Source organism: Silene latifolia, chromosome X (genome assembly GCF_048544455.1).
Source record: "Silene latifolia isolate original U9 population chromosome X, ASM4854445v1, whole genome shotgun sequence".
Lineage (NCBI taxonomy): Eukaryota > Viridiplantae > Streptophyta > Magnoliopsida > Caryophyllales > Caryophyllaceae > Silene > Silene latifolia.
Genome location: NC_133537.1, coordinates 70,939,916 through 70,945,839, shown reverse-complemented (window position 1 = coordinate 70,945,839; position 5,924 = coordinate 70,939,916).

Genomic DNA, 5,924 nt, shown 5'->3' with positions numbered 1-5,924 from the left:
TACTTTAAACAGTAAACTCGCAAATATAAAACAATTGAACATTTTTAATTTCCAAAACCTCCTGTAACAGTGCTACTCGATCGAGTATGCAGCGATACTCGATCGAGTGCCATGCTACTCGATCGAGTGTCTTGGCTACTCGATCGAGTAGCCCGAGATCAGAATGTTTCCTTTCTTCCTTTCCTGCACTACTCGATAGAGTGTGGGGTACTCTGTCGAGTACTGCAGTCAAGTACCTACATAACCCGTCGTAAACCAACATATAACAACATGATCATCACATAAATTGAGTCGGGATGATGCCCCGACTCTCAATCATCTGCGCAAAAGGTTAGAGTAGCAATTCCGGCCTTATGGCCAATCATACAAATCCAACTAAGTCTCAATAATAAAAGGAAATAACTAGCAAAGTCTAACAACAATATCACCATCTAACATCAACTACTATCAACAAAGATAAGAACGAGGAGTATCACTCCTCCTGCTATTCTTCTTTGCTCGAACATCACCTCATCATTACCACCACCACCTCCACCATACCCGCACTTTGATGAACCCACTCCCGCATCACCTCCTCGCTCCGCTCCCGGGCCCACGTACCATGGGGTCAAGCCACCGTAAGGAAGGACCGAGGTCCCCCACGTCGATCGATCCACCCCGTAGGAATGGAAAACCCCTGTGTAGTCCCCGACTCCACTCCACCACACCGGATGCGGTCCCTCGGTCCCTATCCCCTGAGCGTAGGCCATCTCGTGCATGTTCCGGAGTGTCAAGGTAGATGACACTCTCTCCGCGAGGTAACTGGATCGCGTCTCCGGGGTATCGAGGTAAGGGTAGCATGAAAAAGGCTGCTGCTGTCTGCGCGGTGCTCTTGGTGGCCCTAGTCTCCAGGCCCTCTCTCTCACTCGACGGGGTCCCCTCACCACTCTAGGCCTCTCTGCCGCCTGAACTCCCGCATTCTCGCCCTTCGTCGGCTCCGGCATCTCCTCAATGATGGTACCGTCGATGAGATAGGTCTGTAGCTGGCGGGGTCCGTCGTCATCCTCCTCCTCCTCATCATCGGAGTCCACCGTCACTACTGTCGGCTCCAAGGGCTCCGTGGGTGGGAGGTGCTCAGGAGCTGGAATCTTCATCCAACTCATCCCATGCACCCTCCATGCTAGGCTGCGTCGTCGACCAAGGTCCTCAACCATTTCCGGTCGAGATAGTATTCACGATCCATGGTAGGCACTGGGGTAGCTAGAGGCACGTACGCCGAAGAAGCCTCAAAGGAGGTTAGCTTTTCAGCTAACCGAGTGGCAATAGCACCACAACTCGTACCGGAAGAGGAAGAAGCCATCAAGGCAAGGGCAGCACAAACTATAGAAGGAGCATTAAAGACCACTTTCCTGGCCCGCTCCGGGTTGAGGTACGACATCAAAAGTAAAACCTCATGATTGTTCAATTTACTGATATCCTTTCGGTCATAGAGGAGGTTCGAGAGAGAACGGAGGAAGACCCTCAGGGTAATATGCTGAACATCATTAATCAGCATGTTGCTCGAGGTGGGAGCTTGCTTCCCAGTCAAGCAAGGCATTAGGCGGCAGACGCCGCACTCACCGGAATGTCGGTAAAGGAGTCCTTGGGAGGCTTGGCCAACCCAAGGTGAGAGGCAAATAGGTCCATAGTCAACAGAAAAACTGGTATTCATCAATCTAAACTCGACAGATCGACCCACTTGGGTCGTAGTTAAAAGAGCTCATGAACTCCAAGGTAAGAAAAGGGTAAGTATGCTTCCTCAGCCTATACAAACCCGTAAAATCCAAGGTCTCGAATATGTGACGGACATCCGTATCTATCTCCAACTCCTCTAATACACTGGTGTCTATACACTTTGTAGGTCTCAATTTGCGTTTTTGTAAGGCTACAAAACGCTCCCTTTGCTCAAGTCAACAAAAACAATCGTAGGGTATTCGGGGACTGCGGGTACCACAGTCCACTTCCTTCCCTAACTCGGGTGGGTTACCCCTCCCCCGTTTGCTTTGGCGGGTTCCAAGGTTCAGTCTCGGCATCTGCTTTAGGTATAAGGTCAAACAATTTGTATAAAACATGTAGGCATATACTTCATACAATTTGAGTTCTATATACTTAGCAAGTTCACTAACTCATCAACCAGTTCAATATTGAAGCACATAAATCATGCAATTAAGCTTAGATGCTCAGCTAAGTACACACATTTCATTAATGGTTTCCTCAATTTTAACATATAGTCTCAGTTTGTAGCCACTTATAAACCGCAATTATGAAAATTTGGCATGTGAACACATATTCTCAGCAATTCCAATATCCTAGCATGCTTCTAAAGGTCGTTCCATTTACATTGCTAATTACATGTTACTAGTTCAAGAGAAAGGATAGTTTATGGCATATCATCATCACTTTCATATTATGTTCAACAACTCAACTAAAATTTTCAGACGGTCTTTACAAAATTTGTGAAAATTTTGGCATATTTTCATCAATTATCGTTTCTACTATCATATTGAAGTTCAACTTATAATTATAATGTCATTCACAACACCAATTTTCCAATTATAATTCACGAATTTCCATTTGAGGCACTTTTAAGACGGAGTTTTAAGGCAACTTTCTAAGGTAAAATCATCAAAATCTATCCCCCAACATGATATAAACAATACTTAAGGCTCAATTCTACCATCTAACCACTATAAAACAACCAAAAATCGATTTCAATTTTGGAAACCCTAGAAATTTCGGGTTCAATTTTGCAATTTTCTAATCTAATTTACAGCAATTAACCACCAACAAACATGGAAAGAAGGCATGTGAATCATGTTTCAACAATTAAAAGCACCAAATTGGTCATTATAATCGAAAATTTCAGATTGTTTTACCTTCCTAGCACATTCAAAGCAATAAACCATGTACATTAGGAAGAATAGCATACCTTGATTGATGAACAAAGTGGAGAAACGAAATTAAGCTAAGAAATCAACCCCCAAGATTCAATACTAACCCAAGAGAATGAAAGGATTTGAGAGGGAATAAGGAATTTGAGAGTGATTTAGGTGTAGGTGTGTCGAAATATAGAAGAATAAGAGGAAGAAATAGAAAGATGAAGGGTTTTAAGAAAACCCGTAGGAATTACTGCACAGTAACCTACTCGATCGAGTGCCTGGGGTACTCGATCGAGTACCACCCTACTCGATCGAGTAGGAGCTAAATCATCGAGTAACTGCAGGAATTTTCCCACATTCCGACATCATAGCTTCCTAATTAGATCGAGTGAGGTCTACTCGGTCAAGTAAGCACTCGCACTCGGTCAAGTATAGTTAAGTACTCGGTCTGAACACTAATTAACTCGAAGATACCTGCAAAAACAACACCGTGTGTCGATTCCAACTAAGTTCGGAATTCGGCACACATTATCAAGTTCATTCACGCATTACTATTATTAACAAAGCCTATCATATTGTCAAACAACTGGAGTTTATTCCACTTACACTACACCCATTACCCTACTCGGTTTACCTACTACCGAACCTTCCGTAAACATACTCACGTCATCGTATTACATTTAAGCTTACTTTATATATTACTACTAAATTGAAACATTTAGATTAACACTAGTTCATTCTTTCATTTGACATGTAATTGCATAATTTTCATAATAAATGAATCTATCACTTCTCGCATAAATGCATACTTTTAAACAACTTATTCGATCATGTCTTACATTCTATCATAAGCAATTCACCTTGCACGAATCAAATATTACGCAGCGGAAAAATTTCGACCATCCTATAAGGCAATAACGCATTACCATATGCTATGTCTCGAATTATAACTCACTATACTATAATTATCATCATAGCAGCTACATAAATTTTCGTCACATATCTCATAACCATCATATAAGCTCACTAATCATCCAACGAGCTTCAATAATCTCATCAATAATTACCACACTCGGCCCAAACATTACTATCACACCTCTATTAATTCTAACAATACTTAACCGGAGGTAGCTCCGGCACAATTAACATACATAGCACGCATAGACACACGGACTCCACATTCCCATCCCATGTGACTGGCTTAAGTGTCATGGGGCCAAGATTTTGAAATGAGGGCGCCTACTCACCCAAAATCTAGCATCAGCCGGGCTCCCATTACACATACACCAGGTTCATTTTATTAGACTCCCTACGTTCATTATGTTCGTTTGTTACAGGTTCCAAAATCGTCGCTCTGATACCACTTTGTAACACCCCCATATCCAGAGGAGCCTTAACTAGGCCTTCCTTAGCATATAAGGGCGTTACCATCTCGGTTACCCGAGGAAAGTAGTTATCAAACGTCAATAAAAGAACTATTAAGCTATATTACAAGTGATTCAAACCAAAATACAATACAAGGTACAACTCAAAGACTACTCGCTATGACCATCATATCTCGTGAAGACTCATCCCTGCCCGGACTCCAGTTATCCACAACATCAACACCTGCTAAGACCGACTGCTCACCATAAGGGATCACGACAGACACATAACAAACAAACAACCGAACAAGGTCAGTACTGAGATAAGACAAGACAATGGCAACTACAATCAACAATACAACCAATGATATCAGACACAACCGCAATCACAATAATCCAACCAAACTCACATCGACATCCACTGGACCACGACCACCGCCATGGGGGACCGCAGCCGTTCCCACCTAAGCCCCGCTCATCATACCGAGCGATAACCCTGTCCCATTAATGTGCACATCCCCTTCCGTGGCGGGTTCCACGAAGGGCGAAACTAGGGCGTGAAGTCACTCCCGCAAGTGACCCCACTCAGCCGAGAACGCATCTCGAGAACCATCAACAACCATCACAACCACAATCACAAGACACACAATTACTGTATCAAACAACCACAATACTACCACAACGACCGACACACTAGACCATCTACTAAACCGAGTAGGCGAACCTACCTTTAAGCAACCGCAACCAATCCATGCCGACGATAACACATCCAAATGACCAAGCAAAGCCTATAACCATCATACAAATATCTATTACTATCAAGCAATCCTAACTATAGGGAACCAAGGCACGGATGATGATTATGACATACCTATTAGGGAGAAACTCAAAGAAAAGACCGCTACCCGACACCAGTGACGCCCTCCCAAGGTTCAAAGATCTTCAAAAAGGCTTCCATGGAGGTTTTGAGGTGAAGGGAAGGGAAAGGGGCGACTGAAGGATAGGAGGAAAGTGGCGGAAGTGATTTGCGGATTTAACAAAACGCGATATAAAACCCTCGCTGAAAACCCGGTACTCGATCGAGTACCCAACCTACTCGATCGAGTGGCCCCCTACTCGATCGAGTACCCTAGCTACTCGATCGAGTAGCCCCTACTCTATCGAGTACCACTCTTAACACGCAACTCAAACAGGTTTTGGCACACTTCCCTAAGACTACTTCCGCTCCCAAGGTCGGTCAACGGTGGTCAAAGGGTCCCTAAAAGGGCGGGTATTACAGTTCTCAACCATTTCAGGTCGAGGTAGTAATCTTTGTCCATGGTAGGCCCCAGAGTGGCTAGAGGAACATACTCAGAAGAAGCCTCAATGGAGGTTAGCTTTTCAGCCAACCGATTGGCAAAAGCACCACAACTCAAGTACCGAGTGGTAGAAGAAGCCATCAAAGCAAGGCTGGCACAAACCATGGCAGGAGCATTAAAGACCACTTTCTCGGTCCGCTCCGGGTTAAGATAAGCCATCAAAAGCAATAACTCGTGAGATTTTAACTTACTCATATCAGGCCTCTCATAAAGAAGATTCGATATGGAACGAAGAAAGATCCTCAAAGTAACATGCTGCACATCATTAACCAACATGTTGCTGGCGATGGGAGCTGACTTCCCAG